The sequence below is a fragment of the Aristolochia californica genome, unplaced genomic scaffold (genome assembly GCF_029961685.1).
Source record: "Aristolochia californica isolate CCGP_79_NKW_82.1479 unplaced genomic scaffold, dmAriCali1.0.hap1 SCAF_7, whole genome shotgun sequence".
Classification (NCBI taxonomy): domain Eukaryota; kingdom Viridiplantae; phylum Streptophyta; class Magnoliopsida; order Piperales; family Aristolochiaceae; genus Aristolochia; species Aristolochia californica.
The window spans coordinates 22,306,258-22,333,687 of record NW_027182268.1 but is presented as its reverse complement, the minus strand read 5'-3'; positions in this window follow the sequence as shown (position 1 = coordinate 22,333,687).

The window sequence follows — 27,430 nt, the reverse complement described above, 5'->3', positions numbered from 1 at the left end:
TTTTACATGAGGGAGATTTTTTTCTCCACATGTTTTAAAAATGGATATGCACACTTGAAACATGTGAAAAATTCAAATGACCTATGGTTCCAGAGCTTTTAAAGAGAATAACAAACGCTCATTAAATTCTGAAGTGAACGTGCAGTGGGATATTTACCCGAGTCTAACAAGTGATTATTTTGCCCATTTTCAAAAATTTGACCTAAAAATTATAGATGATTGTAAAGTGATTTATCATGCGTAACGGGCTACATTTTTGGAAGAAATGACTTATGCATTGCAATTCAACCCTCAGTTAAAAATCCCCCGCCACACCCTTTTCCCGACGATTGCAAAACCTGAGATATAAAAACTAAAAAGTGCTTACAAACCCTAAAAAATACAGCCACTCTTTGGAATTATCTCTCTCTATATTTGTGCATTGTGCTTATCCATTTTTTATATACACTTTTTTCTTAAATCAAAACTTTTAGTTTTTGCTCTCCCTTCATCCTGAAAACAAAAATGGCAAAAGGCTCAAAACAAAATGAAATTTTTATAGTTGATGTAAGGAAAAAATTTTAAAAAATAAAAAATTTAAATAAATAAAATTTATTCACACAACACAAATGAACCCAAAAGTTTTGTTATCCAAGTTTGGAAATTCCACTAGTTGAACCCTACTAGCTTGGATTTTTTAAAGAAAAGATTTCTTCTACACATGGATATGCATGTTTGAAACATGTTAAAGATGCAAATGAGCTATGGATGCAAAGATTTTAAAGAGAATAACAAATGCTCATTAAATTCTCAAGTGAACCTGTGGTGGAATATTTAATCAAGTCAAACATGCCATTATTTTGCCCATTTGCAAAAAGCTGACATAACAATCATAGATGATTGTAATGTGATTTATCATGCGTAACGGGCTATATTTTTGTTAGAAATGACCTTTTCTCGACGATTGTAAAACAAGAGATATAAAAACGAAAAAGTGCTTACAATCCCTAAAAATTACAGACACTCTTTGAAATTATCTCTCTCCTCATTTGTGCATTGTGCATTTCCATTTTAGATGTACAATTTTTTCTTAAATCAAAACTTTGAGTTTTCGCTCTCCCTTCATCCTGTAACCAAAAAAGGCAAATAGATCACAACAAAATAAAAATTTTATAGTTGATGTATGGAAAAAATTTATAACAATAACAAATGTAAATAAAGAAAATTTATTCACACACCACAAATGAGTACAAAAGTTTTGTTATCCAAGTTTGGGAAATTCCACTTGTCCAACCCTAATAACATGGAATTTTACATGAAGGAGATTTTTTCTACACATGTTTTAAAAATGGGTATGCATCCTTGAAACATGTTAAAGATTCATATGACCTATGGATCCAAATCTTTTAAAGATAATTACAAACGCTCATTAAATTCTCAAGTGAACGTCCGGTGGGATATTTACCCGAGTCTAAAAAGTCATTATTTTGCCCATTTTCAAAAAGTTGACCTAACAATCATAGATATTTGTAAAGTGATTTATCGTGCGTAACGCGCTATATTTTTGTAAGAAATGACTTATGGATTGCAATTCAACACTCAGTTTAAAATCCCCCGCCACCCCTTTTTCCCCACAATTGCAAAACTGAGATATAAAAACTAAAAAGAGCTTACAATCCCTAAAAAATATCGACACTCTTTGGAATTATCTCTTTGTACATTTGTGCATTGTACTTTTCCATTTTAGATTTACACTTTTTTCTTAAAACAAAACTTTAAGTTATCGCTCTCCCTTCATCTCGAAGACAAAAAAGGCAAAAAGCTCTCAACAAAATAAAAATTTTATAGTTGATGTGTGGAAAATTTAAAAAAATTAAAAAATTTAAATAAAGAAAATTTATTCACACACCACAAATGAACACAAAAGGTTTGTTATCCAAGTTTGGGAAATTCCACTAGTTTAACCCTTATAGCTTTGAATTTTACAAGAAAGAGATTTCTTCGACACATGTTTTAAAAATGGATATGCATGTTTGAAACATGTTAAAGATTCAAATAACCTATGGATCCAAAACATTTAAAGAGAATAAAAAATTCTCATTAAATTCTCAAGTGAACGTGCGGTGGGATATTTGCTCAAGTCAAACAAGCCATTATTTTGCCCATTTTCAAAAACTTTAACTAACAATCATAGATGATTGTAAAATGATTTTTCATGCATAACGGGCTATATTTTTGCAAGAAATGAGTTATGGATTGGACGTCAACACTGAGTTAAAAATCCCCTGCCTCCCCTTTTTCCCGACGATTGGAAAAACATAGAACCTAAAAATTACAGACAATCTTTGGAATTATCTCTCTCGACATTTGTGCATTGTGCATTTCCATTTTAGATGTACACTTTTTTCTTAAATCAGAACTTTGAGTTTTCGCTCTCCCTTCATCTCGTAAACAAAAAAGGCAAATAGATCACAACAAAATAAAATTTTTATAGTTGATATGTGGAAAAAATTTACAACAATAACTAATGTAAATAAAGAAAAATTTTTCACACACCACAAATGAACACAAAAGTTTTGTTATCAAGTTTGCGAAATTCCACATGTCCAACCCTAATAGCTTGGAATTTTACATGAAGGAGATTTTTTCTACACATGTTTTAAAAATGGATATGCATGCTTGAAACATGTTAAAGATTCAAATGACCTTTGGATCCAAAGCTTTTAAAGAGAATAACAAATACTCATTAAATTCTCAATTGAACTTGCGGTGGGATATTTACCCAAGTCTAACATGCCATTATTTTGCCCATTTGCAAAAAGCTGACATAAAAATGATAGATGATTGTAAAGTGATTTATCATGCGTAACGGGCTATATTTTTGTGACAAATGACTTTTGGATTGGGAGTCAACACTCAGTTAAAAATCCCCTGCCTCCCCCTTTTCCCAACGATTGCAAAACCTGAGATATAAAAAGGAAAAAGTTCTTACAAGCCCTAAAAATTACAGACACTCTTTAAAATTATCTCTCTCCACATTTGTGCATTGTGCATTTCCTTTTTAGATGTACACTTTTTTTCTTAAATCAGAACTTTCAGTTTTTGCTCTCCCTTCATCCCGTAAACAAAAAAAGCAAATAGATCACAACAAAATAAAAAATTTATAGCAGATGTGTGGAAATTTTTTTTAAAAATAACTAATGTAAATAAAGAAAAATTATTCACAAACCACAAATGAACACAAAAGTTTTGTTATGCAAGTTTGGGAAATTCCACTTGTCCAACCCCAATTGCTTGGAATTTTACATGAAGGAAATCTTTCTACACATGTTTTAAAAATGGATATGCATGCTTGAAACATGTTAAAGATTAAAATGACATATGGATCCAAAGCTTTTAAAGAGAATAAAAAACGCTAATTAAATTCTCAATTGAATGTGCGGTGAGATATTTACCCGAGTCTAACAAGTCATTATTTTGCCCATTTGAAAAAATTTGACCTAAGAATCATAGATGATTGTAAAGTGATTTATCATGCGTAACGGGCTATATTTTGGTAAGAAATGACTTATGGATTGCAATTCAAAACTCAGTTAAAAATCCCCCGCCACCCCCTTTTCCAGACGATTGCAAAACCTGAGATATAAAAACTAAAAAGATCTTACAATCCCTAAAAAATACAGACACTCTTTGGAATTATCTCTCTCTAAATTTTTGCATTGTGCTTTTTCATTTTAGATGTACACTTTCTTCTTAATTCAAAACTTTGAGTTTTCGCTCTCCTTTCATCCTGAAAGCAAAAAAGGCAAAAAGCTCACATCAAAATGAAAATTTTATAGTTGATGTATGGAAAAAATTTAAAACAATTAAAAATGTAAATAAATAAAATTTATTCACACAACACAAATGAACACAAAAGTTTTGTTATTCAAGTTTTGGAAATTCCACTAGTTTAACCCTAATAGCTTGGAATTTTACAAGAAAGAAATTTTTTCTACGCATATTTTAAAAATGGATATGCATGTTTGAAACATGTTAAAGATGCAAATTAGCTATGGATGCAAAGCTTTTAAAGAGAATAACAAACTCAATAAATTCTCAAGTGAACTTGTGGTATATACCCGAGTCAAACTTGCCATTATTTTGCACATTTGCAAAAAGCTGACATAACAATCATAGATGATTGTAAAGTGCTTTATCATGCGTAACATGCTATATATTTGTAAGAAATGACTTTTGGATTGGGAGTCAACACATAGTTAAAAATCCCCCGTCTCCCCCTTTTCCCCACGATTGCAAAATCTGAGATATAAAAATGAAAAAGTGCTTACAATCCCCAAAAATTACAGACACTCTTTGGAATTATCTCTCTCTACATTTGTGCATTGTGCATTTTCATTTTAGACGTACACTTTTTTCTTAAATCAGAACTTTGAGTTTTCTCTCTCCCTTCATCCCGTAAAAAAAAAAGGCTAATAGATCTCAACTAAATAAAAATTTTATAGTTGATGTGTGGAAATTTTTTAAACAATAACGAATGTAAATAAAGAAAATTTATCCACACACCAAAAATGAACCCAAAAGTTTTGTTATCTACGTTTGGGAAATTCCACTAGTCCAACCCTAATAGCTTGGAATTTTACATGAAGGAGATTTTTTCTACACATGTTTTAAAAATGGATATGTAAGCTTGAAACATGTTAAAGATTCAAATGACTTACGGATCCAAAGCTTTTAATGAGAACAACTAACGCTCATTAAATTCTCAAGTGAACGTGCGGTGGGATATTTACCCGAGTCTAACAAGTCATGATTTTGCCCATTTTCAAAAATTTGACCTAACAATCATATATGATTTTAAAGTGATTTATCATGGGTAATGGGCCATATTTTTGTACGAAATTACTGATGGATTGCAATTCAACACTCAGTGAAAAATCCCCTGCCTCCCACTTTTCCCGACGATTGCAAAACCTTAGATATAAAAACAAAAAAGTGCGTACGATCCCTAAAAATTACAGACACTCTTTGGAATTATCTTTCTCTACATTTGTGCATTGTGCATTTCCATTTTAGATGTACACTTTTTTCTTAAATCAGAACTTTGATTTTTTGCTCTCCCGTCATCCCGTAAACAAAAAAGGCAAATAGATCACAACAAAATAAAAATTTTATAGTTGATGTGTGGAAAAAATTTAAAACAATAAAAAAATTAAATAAATAAAATTTATTCACACACCACAAATGAACACAAAAGTTGTGTTTTCCAAGTTTGGGAAATTCCACTAGTCCAACACTAATATCTTGGAATTTTACATGAAGGAGATTTTTTCTACACATGTTTTAAAAATGGATATGCATGCAAGAAACATGTTAAAGATTCAAATGAACTATGGATCAAAAGCTTTTAAAGAGAATAACAAATGCTCATTAGATTCTCAAGTTAACGTGCGGTGAGATATTTGCCCGAGTCAGACAAGTCATTATTTGGCCCATTTTCAAAAAGTTGACCGAACAATCATAGATGATAGTAAAGAGATTTGTCATGTGTAATGGGCTATATTTTTGTAAGAAATGACTTATGGATTCGAAGTCAACACTCAGTTAAAGGTCCCTCGCCTCCCCCTTTTCTCGACGATTGCAAAACCTTAGATATAAAAACGAAAAATGCTTACAATCCCTAAAAATTATAGACACTCTTTGGAATTATCTCTCTCTACATTTTTGCATTGTGCTTTTCCATTTTAGATGGACACTTTTTTCTTAAATCAAAACTTTGAGTTTTTGCTCTCCCTTCATCTAGAAAACAAAAAAGGCAAAAAGTTAAAAAATAAATGAAAATTTTATAGTTGATGTATGGAAAAAATTTAAAACAATAAAAAATGTTAATAAAGAAAATTTATTCACACAATAGAAATGAACACAAAGGTTTTGTTATCCACGTTTGGGAAATTCCGCTAGTTTAAACCTAATAGCTTGGAATTTTACAAGAAAGAGATTTCTTCTACACATGTTTTAAAAATGGATATGCATATTTGAAACATGTTAAAGATGCAAATGAGCTATGGATGCAAATCTTTTAAAGAGAATAACAAACGGTCATTAAATTCTCAAGTGAACTTGCGGTGGGAAATTTACCCGAGTCAAACATGCCATTATTTTGGCCATTTGCAAAAAGCTAACATAACAATCATAGATGATTGTAAAGTGATATATCATGCGTAACGGGCTATATTTTCGTAAGAAATGACTTTTGGATTGGGAGTCAACACTCAGTTAAAAATCCCCCAATTCCACCTTCTCCCAACAATTGCAAAACCTGAGATATGAAAACAAAAAAATGCTTACAATCCCTAAAAAATACAGTCACTCTTTGGAATTATCTCTTTCTACATTTGTGCATTTTGGATTTCCATTTTAGATGTACACTTTTTTCTTAAATCAAAACTACGAGTTTTTCGCTTTCCGTTCATCCCGTAAACAAAAAAGGCAAAAAGATCGCAACAAAATGAAAATTTTATATTTGATGGACAGAACAAATTTAAAACAATAAAAAAACTAAATAAAGAAAATTTATTCACACACGACAAATGAACACAAAAGTTTTCTAATGCAAGTTTGAGAAATTCCACTAGTCCAACACTAATATCTCCGAATTTTACATGAAGGAGATTTTTTCTACACATGTTTTAAAAATGGATATGAATGCTAGAAACATGTTAAAGATTCAAATGACCTATGGATTCAAATCTTTTAAATAGAATAACAAACGCTCATTAAATTCTAAAGTGAACGTGCAGTGGGATATTTGCCCGAGTCAAACACGCCATTATTTAGCCCATTTCCAAAAAGTTGACCTAACAATCACAGATGATTTTAAAGTGATTTATCATGTGCAACGGGCTATATTTTTGTAAGAAATGACTTATTGATTGCAATTCAACACTCAGTTAAAAATATCCCACCACCCCCTTTTCCCGACGATTGCAAAACCTGAGATATATAAACTAAAAAGAGCTTACAATCCCTAAAAAATACAGGCATTCTTTGGAATTATCTCTCTCAACATTTGTGCATTGTGCTTTTCCATTTTAGATGTTCACTTTTTTCTTAAATCAAAACTTTGAGTTTTCTCTCTCCCTGCAACCCGAAAACAAAAAAGGCAAAAAACTCACAACAAAATGAAAATTTTGTAGTTGATGTATGGAAAAAATTTAAAAAAATAACAAATGTATATAAAGAAAATTTATTCACACACAACAAATGAAAACAAAAGTTTTGTTATCTAAGTTTGGGAAATTCCACTAGTTTAACCCTTGTAGGCTGAAATTTTACAAGAAAAAGATTTCTTCTACACATGTTTGAAAAATGGATATGCATGTTTGAAACATGTTAAAGATGCAAATGAGCTATGGATGCAAAGCTTTTAAAGAGAATAACAAACCCTCATTAAATTCTGAAGTGAACTTGCAGTGGGATATTTACCGGAGTCAAACATGCCTTTATTTTGCCCTTTTGGAAAAAGCTGACATAACAATTATAGATGATTGTAAAGTGATTTATCATGCATAACGGGCTATATTCTTGTAAGAAATGACTTTTGGATTGGGAGGAAACACTCAGTTAAAAATGCCCCGCCTCCTCCTTTTCCCGACGAATGCAAAACCTGAGATATAAAAACGAAAAAGTGCTTACGATACCTAAAAACTACATACACTCTTTGGAATTATCTCTCTCTACATTTGTGCATTGTTCATTTCTTATTTAGATGTACACTTTTTTCTTAAATCAAAACTTTGAGTTTTTCGCTCTCCCTTCATCCCGTAAAAAAAAAAAGGTAAATATATCACAACAAAATGAAAATTTTATAGTTGATGTGTGCAAAAAAAATTTAAGACAATAACTAATGTAAATGAAGAAAATTAATTTGCCCACCACAAATGAACACAAAAGTTTTGTTATCCAAATTTTGGAAATTCCACTAGTCCAACCCTAATAGCTTGGAATTTTACATCAAGAAGATTTTTTCTACACATGTTTTAAAACTGGATATGCATGCTTGAAACAAGTTAAAGATTCAAATGACCTATGGATCCAAAGCTTTTAAAGAGAATAACAAATGCTCATTAAATTCTCAAGTGAACGAGCTGTGGTAATTTACCAGAGTCTAACAAGTCATTATTTTGCCCATTTTCAAAAAGTTGACCTAACAATCATAGATGATTGTAAAGTGATTTATCATGAGTAACGGGCTATATTTTTGTAAGAAATTACTTATGGATTGCAATACAACACTCAGTTAAAAATCCCCCGCCACCCCCTTTTCCCGACAATTGCAAAACTTGAGATATAAAAACTAAAAAGAGCTTACAATCCCTAAAAATACAACCACTCTTTGGAATTATCTCTCTCTACATTTTTGAATTGTGCTTTTCGATTTTAGATGTACACTTTTTTCTTAAATCAAAACTTTGAGTTTTCGCTCTCCCTTCATCCCGAAAAAAAAAGGCAAAAAGCTCACAACAAAATGAAAATTTTATACTTTAAGTATGGAAAAAATTTTAAAAAATAACAAATGTAAATAAAGAAATTTTTTTCACACAACACAAATTAACACAAAAGTTTTGTCATCCAAGTTTGGGAAATTCCTCTCATTTAACCCTAATAGCTTGGAATTTTACAAGAAAGAGATTTCTTTTACACATGTTTTAAAAATGGATATGCATGTTTGAAACATGTTAAAGATGCAAATGAGTTATGGATGCAATGCTTTTAAAGAGAATAACAAATGCTCATTAAATTCTCAAGTGAACTTGCGTTGGATATATACCCGAGTCAAAAATGCCATTTTTTGCCCATGAGCAAAAAGCTGACATTACAATCATAGATGATTGTAAAGTGATTTATCATGCGTACCGGGCTTTATTTTTGTAAAAAATGACTTTTGGATTGGGAGTCAACACTCAGTTAAAAATCCCCCGCCTCCCCTTTTCCCGACGATTGCAAAACCTAAGAGATAAAAACGAAAAAGTGCTAACAATCCCTAAAAATTACATACACTCTTTGGAATTATCTCTTTCTACATTTGTGCATTGTACATTTCCATTTTAAACGTACACTTTTTTCTTAAATCAAAACTTTGAGTTTTTCGCTCTCCCTTCATCCCGTAAACCAAAAAGGCAAATAGATCACAAAAAAATGAAAATATTATAGTTGAGTAGGGAAAAAAATTAAATAAATAAAATTTATTCACACACCACAAACGAACACAAAAGTTTTGTTATCCAATTTTGGGAAATTCCACTAGTCTAACACTAATATCTTAGAATTTTACATGATGGAGATTTTTTCTACACATGTTTTAAAAATGGATATGCATGCTTGAAACATGTTAAAGATTTAAATGACCTATGGATCCGTAACTTTTAAAGCGAATAACAATTGCTCATTAAATTCTCAAGTGAACGTGCGGTGGGAATTTGCCCGAGTCAAACAAGCCATTATTTTGAGCATTTTCAAACAGTTGACCTAACAATCATAGATGATTGTAAAGTGATTTGTCATGCGTAGCGGGCAATATTTTTGTAAGAAAAGGCTTATGGATTGGAAGTCAACACTTAGTGAAAAACCCCCGCCTCCCCCTTTTCCCCACGATTGCAAAACCTTAGATATAAAAACGAAAAAGTGCTTACGATCCCTAAAAATTACAGACACTCTTCTGAATTATATCTCTCTACATTTGTGCATTGTGCGTTTCTATTTTAGATATATATTTTTTTGTTAAATCAGAACTTTGATTGTTTCGCTCTCCCGTCATCCCGTAAACAAAAAAGGCAAAAAGATCACAAAAAATGAAAATTTTATAGTTGATGTAGGGAAAAAATTAAACTAATAAAAAAAGTAAATAAATAAAATTTATTCCCACACCACAAACGAACACAAAAGTTTTATTATCCCAGTTTGAAAAATTCCGCTAGTGTAACCCTAATAGCTAGGAATTTTACATGAAGGAGATTTTTTCTACACATGTTTTAAAAATGGATTTGCATGCTAGAAATATGGTAATGATTCCAATGACTTATGGATCCAAAGATTTTAAAGAGAATTACAAACACTCATTAAATTCCCAAGTGAATGTGCGGTGAGATATTTGCCCGAGTCAAACATGCCATTATTTAGCCCATTTTCAAAAAGTTGACCTAACAATCATAGATGATTGTAAAGTGATTTATCATGCGTAACGGGCTATATTTTGTAAGAAATGACTTATGGATTGGAAGTCAACACTCAGTTAAAAATCCCCCGCATCCCCCTTTTCCCGACGATTGCAAAACCTTAGATATAAAAAAGGAAAAGTCTTACGATCCCTAAATATTAAAGACACTCTTTGGAATTATCTCTCTCTACATTTGTGCATTGTGCATTTCCATTTTAGATGTACACTTTTTTCTTAAATCTGAACTTTGAGTTTTTGCTCTCTCTTCATCCCGTAAACAAAAAAGGCAAATAGATCAGAACAAAATAAAAATTTTATAGTTTATGTGTGGAAAAAATTTAAAACAATAACTAATGTAAATGAAGAAAATTTATTCACATACCACAAATGAGCACAAAAGTTTTGTTATCCAAGATTGGGAAATTCCACTTGTCCAACCCTAGTAGCTTGGAATTTTACATGAAGGAGATTTTTTTTACACATGTTTTAAAAATGGATATGCATGCTTGAAACATGTTAAAGATTCAAATGACCTATGGATCCAAATCTTTTAAAGAGAACAAGAAACGCTCATCAAATTCTCAAGTGAACGTGCGGTGGGATATTTACCCGAGTCTAACAAGTCATTATTTTGCCCATTTTCAAAATGTTGACCTAACAATCATAGATGAATGTAAAGTGATTTAACATACGTAACGGGCTATACTTCTGTAAGAATCTACTTATGGATTGCAATTCAGCACTCAGTTAAAAATCCCCCGCCACCCCCTTTTCCCGACGAGTGCAAAACCTGAGATATAAAAACGAAAAAGTGCTTACAATCCCTAAAAACTATAGACACTCTTCGGAATTATCTCTCTCTACATTTTTGCATTGTGCATTTCCATTTTAGATGTACACTTTTTTCTTAAATCAAAAATTTGAGTTTTCGCTCTCATTTCATCCCGAAAACAAAAAAGGCAAAAAGCTCACAACAAAATGAAAATTTTATAGTTGATGTATGGAAAAAATTTAAAACAATAAAAAATGTAAATAAACAAAATTTATTCACACAACACAAATGAACACAAAAGTTTTGTTATCCAAGTTTGGGAAATTACACTTGTTTAACCGTAATAGCTTGGAATTTTACAAGAAAGAGATTTCTTCTACACATGTTTTAAAAATGGATATGCTTGTTTGAAACATGTTAAAGATGCAAATGAGCTATGGATGCAAAGCTTTTAAAAAGAATAACAAACGCTCATTAAATTCTCAAGTGAACTTGCGGTGGGATATTTACCCGAATAAAACATGCCATTATTTTGCCCATTTGCAAAAAGCTGACATAACGTTCTTAGATGATTGTAAAGTAATTTATCATGCATAATGGGCTATAGTTTTGTAAGAACAAACTTTTGGATTGGGAGTCAACACTCGGCTAAAAATCCCCCGCCTCCCCCTTTTCCCGACGATTGCAAAACCTGAGATATAAAAACGAAAAAGTGGTTACAATCCCTAAAAATTGCAGACACTCCTTTGAATTATCTCTCTCTAAATTTGTGCATTGTGCATTTCAATTTTAGATGTACACTTTTTTCATCAAATCAAACTTTGAGTTTTTCGGTCTCCCTTCATCCCGTAAACAAAAAAGACAAATATATTACAACAAAATGAAAAATTTTATAGTTGATGTACGAAAAAAATTTAAAACAATAAAAAAATTAAATAAATAAAATTTATTCACACACCACAAATGAACACAAAAGTTTTGTTATCCAAGTTATGGAAATTCCACTAGTCCAACACTAATATCTTGGAATTTTACTTGAAGGTGATATTTTCTACACATGTTTTAACAATGGATATGCATGCTAGAAACATGTTAAAGATTCAAATGAGCTATGGATCCAAAGCCTTTTAAGAGAATAAAAATTGCTCATCAAATTCTCAAGTGAACGTGCGGTGGTATATTTGCCCGAGTCAAACAAGCCATTATTTTGCCATTTTCAAAAATTAGACCGAACAATCATAGATGATTTTAAAGTGATTTATCATACATAACAGGCTATATTTTTGTAAGAATTGACTTATGGATTGCAATTCAACACTCAGTTAAAAATCCCCGGCCACCCCCTTTTCCCGACGATTGCAAAACTGGAGATATAAAAACTAAAAAGAGTTTACAATCCCTAAAAAATACAGCCACTGTTTGGAATTATGTCTCTCTACATTTGTGCATTGTGTTTTTCCAGTTTAGATGTACAATTTTTTCTTAAATTGAAACTTTGAGTTTTCGCTCTCCCTTTACCCCGAAAAAAAAAGGCTTAAAGCTCACAACAAAATGAAAATTTTATAGTTGATGTATGGAAAAAATTTAAAACAATAAAAATTTAAATAAAGAAAATTTATTCACACAACACCAATGAACACAAAAGTTTTGTTATCCAAATTTGGGAAATTCCACTAGTTTAACCCTAATAGCTTGGAATTTTACAAGAAAGATATTTCTTCTACACAAGTTTTAAAAATGGATATGCATGTTTGAAACATGTTAAAGATGAAAATGAGCTATGGATGCAAGGCTTTTAAAGAGAATAATAAATGCTCATTAAATTCTCAAGTGAACTTGCGGTGGGATATTTACCGAGTCAAACATGCCATTATTTTGCCCATTTGCAAAAAGCTAACATAATAATCAAAGATGATTGTAAAGTGATTTATCATGCGTAACGGGCTATATTTTTGTAAGAAATGACTTTTGGATTGGGAGTCAACACTCAGTTAAAAATCCCCCGCCTCCTCCTTTTCCTGACGATTGCAAAACCTAAGATATAAAAACGAAAAAGTGCTTACAATCCCTAAAAATTACCGACACTCTTTGGAATTATCTCTCTCTACATTTGTGCATTGTGCAATTCCATTTTAGATTTACTCTTTTTTCTTAAATTAAAACTTTGAGTTTTTCACTCTCCTTTCATCCCGTAAACAAAAAAGGCAAATAGATCACAACAAAATGAAAATTTTTTTGTTGATGTACGGATAAAATTTAAAACAAAAAAAGTAAATAAAGAAAATTTCTTCACACACCAAAAATGAACACAAAAGTGTTTTTATCCAAGTTTGGGAAATTCTACAAGTCCAACCCTAATAGCTTGGAATTTTACATGAAGTAGATTTTTTCTACACATGTTTTAAAAATGGATATGCATGCTGGAAACATGTTAAAGATTCAAATGACCTACTGATCCAAATCTTTTAATGAGAATAACAAACGCTCATTAAATTCTCAAGTGAACGTGCGGTGGGATATTTGCCCGAGTCAAACAAGCCATTATTATGCCCATTTTCAAAAAGTTGACCTAAGAATCATAGATGATTGTAAAGTAATTTGGCATGCGTAATGGGCTATATTTTTGAAAGAAATAACTTATGGATTGGAAGTCAACATTTAATTAAAAATCCATCGCCTCCCCCTTTTCCCGACGATTGCAAAACCTCAGATATAAAAATGAAAAAGTGCTTACGATCCCTAAAAATTATAGAAACTCTTTGGAATTATCTCTCTCTACATTTCTGTATTGTGCATTACCATTTTAGATGTACACATTTTTCTTAAATCAGAACATTCAGTTTTTGCTCTCCCTTCATCCCGTAAACAAAAAAGGCAAATAGATCCCAACAAAATAAAAATTTTATAGTTGATGTGTGGAAAAAATTTAAAACATGAACTATTGAAAATAAAGAAAATTTATTCGCACACCACAAATGAACACAAAAGTTTTGTAATCCAAGTTTGGGAAATTCCACTAGTCCAACCCTAATAACTTGGAATATTACTTGAAGGAGATTTTTTCTACACATGTTTTAAAAATGGATATGCATGTTTGAAACATTTTAAAGATTCAAATGACCTATGGATCCAAAGTTTTTAAAGAGAATAGCAACCCCTCATTAAATTCTCAAGTGAACGTGCGGTGAGTTATTTACCTGAGTATTAAATGTCATTATTTTGCCCATTTTCAAACATTTGACTAAACAATCATAGATGATTGTAAAGTGATTTATCATGTGTAAGGAGCTATATTTTTGTAAGAAATGACTTATGGATTGCAATTCAACACTCCGTTAAAAATCCCCTGCCACCCCTTTTTCCCGACGATTGCAAAACCTGAGATATAAAAACAAAAAAGAGCTTACAATCCCTAAAAAATACAAACACTCTTTGGAATTTTCTCTCTCTACATTTGTGCATTGTGCTTTTCCATTTTAGATGTACACTTTTTTCTTAAATCAAAACTTTGAGTTTTCGCTCTCCCTTCATCCCGAAAACAAAAAAAGGCAAAAAGCTCACTACAAAATGAAAATTTTATAGTTGATGTATGAAAAAAATTTAAAATAAGAACAAATTTAAATAAAGAAAATTTATTCACACAACACAAATGAACACCAAAGTTTTGTTATCCAAGCTTGGAATTTTACAAGAAAGAGATTTCTTCTACACCTGTTTTAAAAATGGATATGCATGTTTGAAACATGTTAAAGATGAAAATGAGCTATGGATGCAAAAGTTTTAAAGAGAAAAACTGGATATGCATGTTTGAAACATGTTAAAGATGAAAATGAGCTATGGATACAAAATTTTTAAAGAGAAAAACAAACGCTCATTAAATTCATAAGTGAACTTGCGGAGGGATATTTACCCGAGTCAAACATGCCATTATTTTGCCCATTTGCAAAAACCTGACATAACAATCATAGATCATTCTGAAGTGATTTATCATGCGTAACAGGCTATATCTTTGTAAGAAATGACTTATGGATTGGAAGTAACCACTCAGTTAAAAATCCCCCGCCTCCCTTTTTTCCAGATGAATGCAAAACCTTTGTTATAAAAACCAAAAGTGCTTACGATCCCTAAAAATTACAGACACTCTTTCGAATTATCTCTCTCTACATTTGTGCATTGTGCATTTCCATTTTAGATGTACACTTTTTCCTTAAATCAGAACTTTAAGTTTTCCCTCTCCCTCCATCCCGTAAACAGAAAAGGCAAATACATCACAACAAAACCAAAAATGTATAGTTGATGTGTGGAAAAAATTTAAAACAATAACTAATGTAAATAAAGAAAATTTATTCACACACCACAAATGAACACAAAAGTTTTGTTATCCAAGTTTGGGAAATTCCACTTGTCCAACCCAAATAGCTTGGAATTTTACATGAAGGAGATTTTTTTTACAAATGTTTTAAAAATGGATATGCATGCTTGAAACATGTTAAAGATTCAAATGACCTATGGATCCAACTCTTTTAAAAAGAACAACAAACGCTCATTAAATTCTCAAGTAAACGTGCGGCGGGATATTTACCGGAGTCTAACAAGTCATTATCTTGCCTATTTTCAAAAATTTGACATAACAATCATTGATGAATGTAAAGTGATGTATCATGCGTAACGGGCTATTTTTTTGTAAGAAATGACTTATGGATTGCAATTTAACACTCAGTTAAAAATCCGCCGCCACCCCCTTTTCCCGACAGTTGCAAAACCTGAGATATAAAAACTAAAAAGAGCTTACAATCCCTAAAAAATACAGCCAGTCTTTGGAATTTTCTCTCCCTACATTTGTGCAAAGTGCTTTTCCATTTTAGATATACACTGTTTTTTTATATCAAAACTTTGAGTTTTCGCTCTCCCTTCATCCCGAAAACAAAAAAGGCAAAAAGCTAACAACAAAATGAAAATTTTATAGTTGATGTATGGAAAAAATTTAAAACAATAACAAATGTCAATAAAGAAAATTTATTCACACAACACAAATGAACACAAAAGTTTTGTTATCCATGTTTGGGAAATTCCACAAGTTTAACACTAATAGATTGGAATTTACGAGAAAGAGATTTCTTCTACACATGTTTTAAAAATGGATATGCATGTTTGAAACATGTTAAAGATGCAAATGAGCAATGGAGGCAAAGCTTTTAAAGAGAATAACAAATGCTCAATAAATTCTCAAGTGAACTTGAAGTGGGATATTTATCCGAGTCAAACATGCCATTATTTTGCCCATTTGCAAAAAGCTAACATAACAATCTTAGATGATTGTAAAGTGATTTATCATGCGTAACGGTCTATATCTTTGTAAGAAATGACTTTTGGATTGGGAGTCAACAATCAGTTAAAAATCCTCTGCCTCCCTCTTTTCCTGACGATTGCAAAACCTGAGATATAAAAAAAAGTGCTTACAATCCCTAAAAATTACAGACACTCTTTGGAATTATCTCTCTCTACATTTGTGCATTGTGCATTTCCATTTTAGATGTGAACTTTTTTCAAAAAATCAAACTTTGAGTTTTTCGCTCTCCCTTTATCCCGTAAACAAAAAAGGCAAATAGCTCACAACAAAATGAAAATTTTATAGTCGATATACGGAAAAAATATAAAATAATAAAAAAAGTAAATAAAGAAAATTTATTCACACACCACAAATGAACACAAAAGTTTTTTTATCCAAGTTTGGGAAATTCCACTAGTCCAAGACTAATATCTTGGAATTTGACATGAAGGAGATTTTTTGTACACATGTTTTTAAAATGGATATGCATGTTAGAAACATGTTCAAGATTCAAATGACCTATTGATCCAAAGCTTTTAAAGAGAATAAAAAACGCTAATTAAATTCTCAAGTGAAAGTGCAGTGGGATATTTGCCCGAGTCAAACAGGATATCACTTTGCCCGTTTTCAAAAAGTTGACCTAGCAATCATAGATGATTGTAAAGTGATTTGTCATGCGTAACGGGGTTTATTTTTGTAAGAAATGACTTATGGATTGGAAGTCAACACTCAATTAAATATCCCCGGCCATCCCCTTTTCCCGACGATTGCAAAATCTTTGATATAAAAACAAAAAAGTGCTTACGATCCGTAAAATTTACAGACACTCTTTGGAATTATCTCTCTCTGTATTTGTTCATTGTACATTTCCATTTTAGATGTACACTTTTTTCTTAAATCAAAACTTTGAGTTTTCGCTCTCTCTTCCTCTCGAAAAAAAAAGGCAAAAAGTTCACAACAAATTGAAAGTTTAAGAGTTTTTTTATGGAAAAAATTTATAACAATAATAAAAGTAGATAAAGAAAATTTATTCACACACCACAAACGAACACAAAAGATTTTTTGTCCAAGTTTGGGAAATTCCAGTAGTCCAACACTAATATCTAGGAATTTTTCATGAAGGAGAGTTTTTCTACACATGTTTTAAAAATGGATATGCATACTACAAATATGTTAATGATTCAAATGACCTATGGATCCAAAGGTTTTAAATAGAATAACAAACACTCATTAAATTCTCATGTGTACGTGCGGTGGGATATTTGCCCGAGTTAAACAAGACATTATTTTGCCCATTTTCAAAAAGTTGACCTAACAATTTTGTCATGCATAACGGGCCATATTTTTGTAAGAAATGACTTATGGATTGGAAGTCAACACTCAGTTAAAAATCCCCCGCCTCCCCCTTTTCCCGACGATTGCAAAACCTCATATATAAAAACGAAAAAGTGCTTACGAGCCCTAAAAATTATAGACACTCTTTGGAATTATCTCTCTCTACATTTGTGCATTGTGGATTTCCATTTCAGATGTACACTTTTTTCTTAAATCAGAACTTTGAGTTTTCGCTCTCCCTTCATCCTGTAAACAAAAAAGGCAAATAGATCACAACAAAATAAAAATTTTATAGTTGATGTGTGGAAAAAATTTTAAACAATAACTAATGTAAATAAAGAAAATTTATTCAAACACCATAAATGAACACAATTTTTGTTATCCAAGTTTGGGAAATTCCACTTGTCCAACCCTTTTAGCTTGGAATTTTACATGAAGGAGATTTTTTGTACACATGTTTTAAAAATGGATATGCATGCTTGAAATATGTTAAAGATTCAAATGACCTATGATTCCAAAGCTTTTAAAGAGAATAATAAACCCTCATTAAATTCTCAAGTGAACGTGCGGTGGGATATTTAACCGAGTGTAACAAGTCATTATTTTGCCCATTTTCAAAAATTTAACCTAAAAATCATAGATGGTTGTAAAGTGATTTATCATGCGTAACGAGCGATTTTTTTTGTAAGAAATGACTTATGGACTGCAATTCAACACTTAGTTAAAAATCCCTAGCCACACCTTTTTCCCGAAGATTGCAAAACCTGAGATATAAAAACTAAAAAGAGCTTACAATCCCTAAAAAATAAAGACACTCTTTGGAATTATCTCTGTCTACATTTGTGCATTGTGCTTTTCCATTTTAGATGTACACTTTTTTCTTAAATTATAACTTTGAGTTTTCGTTCTCCCTTCATCCCGAAAACAAAAAAGGCAAAAAGCTCACTACAAAATGAAAATTTTATAGGTGATGTAAGGAAAAAATTTAAAACAATGACAAATGTAAATAAAGAAAATTTATTCACACAACACAAATGAACACAAGTTTTTTTTATCCAAGTTTGGGAAATTCCACTAGTTTAACCCTAATATCTTGGAATTTTACAAGAAAGAGATTTCTTCTACACATGTTTTAAAAATGGATATGCATGTTTGAAACATGTTCAAGATGAAAATGAGCTATGGATGCAAAGCTTTTAAAGAGAATAACAAATGCTCATTAAATTCTCAAGAGAACTTGAGGTAGGAATTTACTCGAGTCAAACCTGCCATTATTTTGCCCATTTGCAAAAACCTGACATAAAAATCATAGATGATTGTAAAGTGATTTATCATGCATAACGGGTTATATTTTTTAAAGAAATGACTTTTGGATTGGGAGTCAACACTCAGTTAAAAATTTGCCGCCTCCCCCTTTTCCCGACGATTGCAAAACCTGAGATATAAAAACGAAAAAGTGCTTACAATCCCTAAAAATTATAGACACTCTTTGGAATTATCTCTCTCCACATTTGTGCATTGTGCATTTCTATTTTAGATGTACACTTTTTTCTTAAATCAAAACTTCGAGTTTTTGGCTCTCCCTTCATCCTGTAAACAAAAAAGGCAAATAGATCACAACAAAATGAAAATTTTATTGTTTGATGTACGGAAAAATCTAAAACAATAAAAAAATTAAATAAAGAAAATTTATTCACACACCTCAAACGAACATAAAAGTTTTTTTATCCAAGTTTGGGAAATTCCACTAGTCCAACACTATTATCTGGGAATATTACATCAAGGAGATATTTTTCTAGGCACGTTTTAAAAATGGATATGCATGCTAGAAACATGTTAAAGATTCAAATGACCTATGGATCCAAAGCTTTTAAAGAGAATAACAAACTCTCATTAAATTCTCAAGTGAACGTGCGGTGGGATATTTGCTCGAGTCAAATAAGCCATTATTTTGCCCATTTTCCAAAAGTTGACCTAACAATCATAGATGATTGTAAAGTGATGTGTCATGCGTAATGGGCCATATTTTTGTAAGAAATGACTTATGGATTGGAAGTCAACAGTCAGTTAAAATTCCCCCGCGTCCCCCTTTTCCCGACGATTGGAAAACCTAAGATATAAAAACGGAAAAAGGGCTTACAATGCCTAAAAATTACAGACACTCTTTTGAATTATCTCTCTCTACATTTGTGCATTGTGCATTTCCATTTTAGATGTAACATTTTTTCTTCAATCAGAACTTTGAGTTTTCGCTCTCCTTTCATCTCGTAAACAAAAAAGGCAAATAGATCACAACAAAATAAAAATTTTATAGTTGATTTGTTGAAAAAATTTAAAACAATAACTAATGTAAATAAAGAAAATTTATTCACACACCACAAACGAACACAAAATTTTTGTTATCCAAGTTTGGGAAATTCCAATAGTTTAACCCTAATAGCTTGGAATTTTACAAGAAAGAGATTTTTTCTACACATGTTTTAAAAATGGATATACATATTTGAAACATGTTAAAGGTTCAAATGAGCTATGGATGTAAATCTTTTATAGAGAATACCAAATGCTCAGTAAATTCTCATGTGAACTTGCGGTGGGATATTTACCCGAGTCAAACGTGCCATTATTTTGCCCATTTTCAAAAAGCTGACATAACAATCATAGATGATTGTAAAGTGATTTATCATGCGTAACGGGCTATATTTTCGTAAGAAATGACTTTTGGATTGGGATTCAACACTCAGTTAAAAAACCCCCGCCTCCCCCTTTTCTTGACTATTGCAAAACCTAAGATATAAAAACGAAAAAGTGCTTAAAATCCCTATAAATTACAGACACCCTTTAGAATTATCTCTCTCTACATTTGTGCATTGTGCATTTCCATTTTAGATGTACACTTTTTTCTTAAATCAAAACTTCGAGTTTTTCGCTCGCCCTTCTTCCCGTAAACAAAAAATGCAAATAGATTAGAACAAAATAAAAATTTTATATGTGATGTGTGGAAATTTTTTTAAAAAATAACGAATGTAAATAAATAAAATTTATCTACGCACCACAAATGAACACAAAAGTTTTGTTATCCAAGTTTGGGAAATTCCACTTGTCCAACCCTAATAGCTTGGAATTTTGCATAAAGGAGATTTTTTGTACACATGTTTTAAAAATGGATATGCATGCTTGAAACATGTTAAAGATTCAAACGACCTATGGATCCAAAGCTTTTCATGAGAATAAGAAATGCTGATTAAATTCTCCTGCGGTGGGATATTTACCCGAGTCTAACAAGTCATTATGTTTACCCATTTTAAAAAATTTGACCTAATAATCATAGATGATTGTAAACTGATTTATCATGCGTAATGGGCTATATTTTTGTAAGAAATGACTTATGGATTGCAATTCAACAGTCAGTTAAAAATCCCCCGCCACCCTCTTTTTCGGACAATTGCGAAACCTGAGATATAGAAACTAAAACGAGCTTACAATCCCTAAAAAATACAGACACTCTTTGGAATTATCTCTCTCCACATTTGAGCATTGTGCTTTTCCATTTTATATGTACACTTTTTTCTTCAATCAAAACATTGAGTTTTCGCTCACCCTTCATCCGGAAAACAAAAAAGGCAAAAAGCTCACAACAAAATGAAAATTTATAGTTGATGTATGAAAAAATTTAAACAAATAACAAATTTAAATAAAGAAAATTTTTTCACACAACAAAAATGAACACAAAAGCTTTGTTATCCAATTTTGGGAAATTCCACTAGTTTAACCCTAATACTTTGGAATTTTAGAAGAAAGAGATTTCTTCTACACATGTTTTAAAAATGGATATGCATGTTTGAAACTTGTTAAAGATGCAAATGAGCTATGGATGCAAACCTTTAAAGAGAATAAGAAACGCTCATTAAATTCTCAAGTGAACTTGCGGTGGGATATTTATTCGAGTCAAACATGCCATTATTTTGTCCATTTGCAAAAAGCTGACATAACAATCATAGATGATTGTAAAGTGATTTATCATGCGTAACGGGCTATATATTTGTAAGAAATGACTTTTTGATTGGGAGTGAACACTCAATTAAAAATCCGTCGCCTCCCCCTTTTCCCGATGATTGCAAAACCTGAGATATAAAAACGAAAAAGTGCTTACAATCCTTTAAAATTACAGACACTTTTTGGAATTATCTCTCTCCACATTTGTGCATTGTGCATTTCCATTTTAGATGTAAACTTCTTTCTTAAATACAAACTTCGAGTTTTTTCCTATCCCTTCATCCCGTAAAAAAAAAGGCAAATAGATCACAACAAAATCAAAATTTCATTGTTCATGTATGGAAAAAATTTAAAAAAAAAAAAATTAAAAAACAAAAATTTATTCACACACCACAAAAGTACACAAAAGTTTTGTTATCCAAGTTTGGGAAATTCCACTAGTCCAACACTAATATCTTGGAATTTTACACGAAGGAGATTTTTTCTACACATGTTTTAAAAAATGGATATGCATGATTGAAACATGTTAAAAATTCAAATGACCTATGGATCCAAAGATTTTCAAGAGAATAACAAACGCTCTTTAAATTCTCATGCAGTGGGATATTTACCCGAGTCTAACAAGTCATTATTTTTCCCATTTTTAAAAATTTGACCTAACAATCATAGATGATTGTAAAGTGATTTATCAAGCGTAATGGGCTATATTTTTTTAAGAAATGACTTATGGATTTCTATTCAACACTCAGTTAAAAATCCCCCGCCACCCCTTTTTCCCGACGATTGCAAAACCTAAGATATAAAAACTGAAAAAGAGCTTACAATCCCTAAAAAATACAGACACTCTTTGGAATTATCTCTGTCTACATTTGTGCATTATGCTTTTCCATTTTAGATGTACACTTTTTTCGTAAATAAAAAATTTGGGTTTTCGCTCTCCCTTCATCCCGAAAACAAAAAAGGCAAAAAGCTCACAGCAAAATGAAAATTTTATAGGTGATGTAAGGAAAAAATTTAAAACAATAAAAAATGTAAAGAAATAAAATTTATTCATACCACACAAATGAACACAAAAGTTTTGTTATCCAAGTTGGGAAAATTCCACTAGTTTAACCCTAATAGCTTGGAATTTTACAAGAAAGTGATTTCTTCTACACATGTTTTAAAAATGGATATGCATGTGTCAAACATGTTAAAGATGCAAATGAGCTATGGAAGCAAAGATTTTAAAGAGAATAACAAACGCTTATTAAATTCTCAAGTGAACTTGCAGTGGGATATTTACCCGAGTCAAACATGCCATTATTTTGCCAATTTGAAAAAAGCAGAGATAACAATCATAGATGATTTTAAAGTGATTTATCATGCATAACGGGCTATATTTTTGTAAGAAATGACTTTTGGATTGCGAGTCAACACTCAGTTAAAAATCGCCCGCCTCCCCCTTTTCCCGTCAATTGCAAAACCTGAGATTTAAAAACGAAAAAGTGCTTACAATCCCTAAAAATTACAAACACTCTTTGGAATTATGTCTCTCTATATTTGTGAATTGTGCATTTCCATTTTAGATGTACACTTTCTTCTTAAATAAAAACTTTGAGTTTTTTGCTCTCCCTTCATCCTGTAAACAAAAAAGGCAAATAGATCACAACAAAAAGAAAATTTTATTGTTGATGTACAGAAAAAATTTTAAAAAAAAAAGTAAATAAAGAAAATTTATTCACACACCACAAATGAACACAAAATTTTTGTTAATCAAGTTTTGGAAAATCCCCTAGTCCAACACTAATATCTTGGAATTTTACATGAAGGAGATTTTTTCTACGCATGTTTTAAAAATGGATATGCCTGCTAGAAACATGTTAAAGATTCAAATGACCTATGGATCCAAAGCTTTTACAGAGAATAACAAACTCTCAATAAATTCTCAAGTGAACATGCGGTGGGATATTTATCCGAGTCTAACAAGTCATTATTTTGCCCATTTTCAAAAATTTGACCTAACAATCATAGATGATTGCAAAGTGATTTATCATGCATAACGGGCTATATTTTTGTAAAGAAATGACTTATGGATTGCAATTCAACACTCAGTTGAGAATCCCCCGCCACCCCCTTTTCCCGACGATTGCAAAACCTGAGTTATAAAAACTAAAAAGAGCTTACAATCCCTAAAAAATACAGACACTCTTTGGAATTATCTCTCTCTACATTCGTGCATTGTGCTTTTCCATTTTAGATGTACACTTTTTTCTTAAATCAAAACTTTGAGTTTTCGCTCTCCCTTCATCCCGAAAAAAAATGGCAAAAAGCTCACAACAAAATGAAAATTTTATGGTTGATGTAAGGAAAAAAATTAAAACAATAACAAATTTAAATAAAGAAAATTTATTCACACAACACAAATGAACAAAAAAGTTTATGTTGTCCTAGTTTGGGAAATTCCACTAGTTTAACCCTAATAGCCTGTAATTTTACAAGAAAGATATTTCTTCTACACATGTTTTAAAAATGGATATGCATGTTTGAAACATGTTAAAGATGCAAATGAGCTATGGATGCAAAGCTTTTAAAGAGAATAACAAGCGCTCAGTAAATTCTCAAGTGAACTTGCGGTGGTATATTTACCCGAGTCAAACATGCCATTATTTTTCCCATTTGGAAAAAGCTGACATAACAATCATAGATGATTGTAAAGTGATTTCTCATGTGTAACGGGCTATATTTTTGTAAGAAATGACTTTTCGATTGGGAGTCAACACTCAGTTAAAAACTCCCCACCTCCCCCTTTTCCCGACGATTGCAAAACCTGAGATATAAAAACAAAAAAGAGCTTACAATCCCTAAAAAATACAGACACTCTTTGGAATTATCTCTCTCTACATTTTTGCATTGTTCTTTTCCATTTACATGTACAATTTTTTCTTAAATCAAAACTTTGAGTTTTCGCTCTCCCTTCATCCCGAAAAAAAAATGCTAAAAAGCTCACAACAAAATGAAAATTTTATGGTTGATGTATGGAAAAAATTTAAAACAATAACAAATTTAAATAAAGAAAATTTATTCACACAACACAAATGAGCACAAAAGTTTTGTTGTCCTAGTTTGGGAAATTCCTCTAGTTTAACCCTAATAGCTTGTAATTTTACAAGAAAGGGATTTCTTCTACACATGTTTTTAAAATGGATATGCATGTTGGAAACATGTTAAAGATGCAAATGAGCAACGGATGCAAAGCTTTTAAAGAGAATAACAAGCGCTCATTAAATTCTCAAGTGAACTTGCGGTGGTATATTTACCTGAGTCAAACATGGCATTATTTTTCCCATTTGGAAAAAGCTGACATAACAATCATAGATGTTTGGAAAGTGATTTCTCATGCGTAACGGGCTATATTTTTGTAAGAAATGACTTTTGGATTGGGAGTCAACACTCAGTTAAAAACTCCCCACCTCCCCCTTTTCCCGACGATCGCAAAACCAGAGATATAAAAAAGAAAAAGTACTTACAAACCCTAAAAATTACAGACACTCTTTGGAATTATCTCTCTCTACATTTGTGTGTTGTGCATTTCCATTTTAGATGTACACTTTTTTTTTAAATCAAAACTTCGAGTTTTTCTCTCCCTTTATCCTGTAAACAAAAAAAGCAAATAGATAGCAACAAAATCAAAATTTTATTGCTGATGTACGGAAAAAATTTTAAAAAATAAAAAAGTAAATAAATAAAATTTATTCACACACCACAAATGAACACAAAATTTTTGTTATCCAAATTTGGGAAATTCCACTAGTGTAACACTAAAATCTTGGACTTTTACATGAAGGAGATTTTTCCTGCACAAGTTCTAAAAATGGATATGCATGCTAAAAACATGTTAAAGATTCAAATGACCTATGGATCAAAAGCTTTTAAAGAGAATAACAAACGCTCATTAAATTCTCAAGTGAACGTGCGGTGGGATATTTGCCCGAGTCAAACAAGCCATTATTTTGCCCATTATAAAAAAAGTTGACCTAACAATCATAGATAATTGTAAAGTGATTTTTCATGCGTAACGGGGTATATTTTTGTAAGAAATAACTTATGGATTGGAAGTCAACACTCAGTTAAAAATCCCCCACCTCCCCTTTTCCTGACCATTGCAAAACCTTAGATATAAAAACGAAAAAGTGCTTACGATCCCTGAAAATTACAGACACTCTTTTTAATTATCTCTCTCTACATTTGTGCATTGTGCATTTCCATTTTAGATGTGCACTTTTTTCTTAAATCAGAACTTTGAGTTTTCACTCTCCCTTCATCCCGTAAAAAAAATGGCAAATAGATCACAACAAAATAAAACTTTTCTAGTTGAAGTGTGGAAAAAATTTAAAACAATAACTAATGTAAATAAAGAAAATTTATTCACACACCACAAATGAACACAAAAGTTTTGTTATCCAAGTTTGGCAAATACCACTTGTCCAACCCAAATAGTTTGGAATTTTAAATAAAGGAGATTTTTTCTGCACATGTTTTAAAAATGGATTTTCAAAAATTTGACCTAACAATCATAGATAATTTTAAAGTGATTTATCATGCGTAACGGGCTATATTTTTCTAAAGAAATGACTTATGGATTGCAATTCAACACTCAGTTAGTAACGGGCTATATTTTTCTAAAGAAATGACTTATGGATTGCAATTCAACACTCAGTTAAGAATCCCTTGCCACCCCCTTTTCCTGACGATTGCAAAACCTGAGATATAAAAACTAAAAAGAGCTTACAATCCATAAAAAATACAGACACTCTTTGGAATTATCTCTCTCTACATTTGTGCATTGTGCTTTTCCATTTTAGATGTACACTTTTTTCTTAAATCAAAACTTTGAGTTTTCGCTCTCCCTTCATCTCGAAAAAAAATGGCAAAATGCTCACAACAAAATGAAAATTTTATGGTTAATGTATAGAAAAAATTTAAAACAATAACAAATTTAAATAAAAAAAATTTATTCACAGAACACAAATGAATACATAAGTTTTGTTGTCCAGGTTTGGGAAATTCCACTAGTCCAACACTAATATCTTGGAATTTTACATGAAGGAGATTTTTTCTACACATGTTTTAAAAATGGATATGCATGCTAGAAACATGTTAAAGATTCAAACGACCTATGGATCCAAAGGTTTTAAAGAGAATAGAAAACGTTCATTAAATTCTCAAGTGAACGTGCGGTGGGATATTTGCCCGAGTCAAACAAGCCACTATTTTGCCCATTTTCAAAAAGTTGACCAAATTATCATAGATGATTGTAAAGTGATTTGTCATGCGTAACAGGATATATTTTTGTAAGAAATGACTTATGGATTAGAAGTCAACACTCAGTTAAAAATCCCCCGCTTCCCCTATTCCCGACGATTGCAAAACCTTAGATATAAAAACGAAAAAGTGCTTACAATCCCCTAAAAATTACAGACACTCTTTGGAATTATCTCTCTCTACATTTGTGCATTGTGCATGTCCATTTTAGATGTACACTTTTTTCTTAAATCAGAACTTTGAGTTTTCGCTCTCCCTTCAACCCGTAAACAAAAAAGGCAAAAAGAGCACAACAAAATAAAATTTTTATAGTTGATGTGTGGGAAAAATTTAAAACAATAACTAATGTAAATAAAGTAAATTTATTCACACACCACAAATAAACACAAAAGTTTTGTTATCCTAGTTTGGCAAATACCACTTGTCCAACCCTAATAGCTTGGAATTTTATATAAAGGAGATTTTTTTACACATGTTTTAAAAATGAATATGCATGATTGAA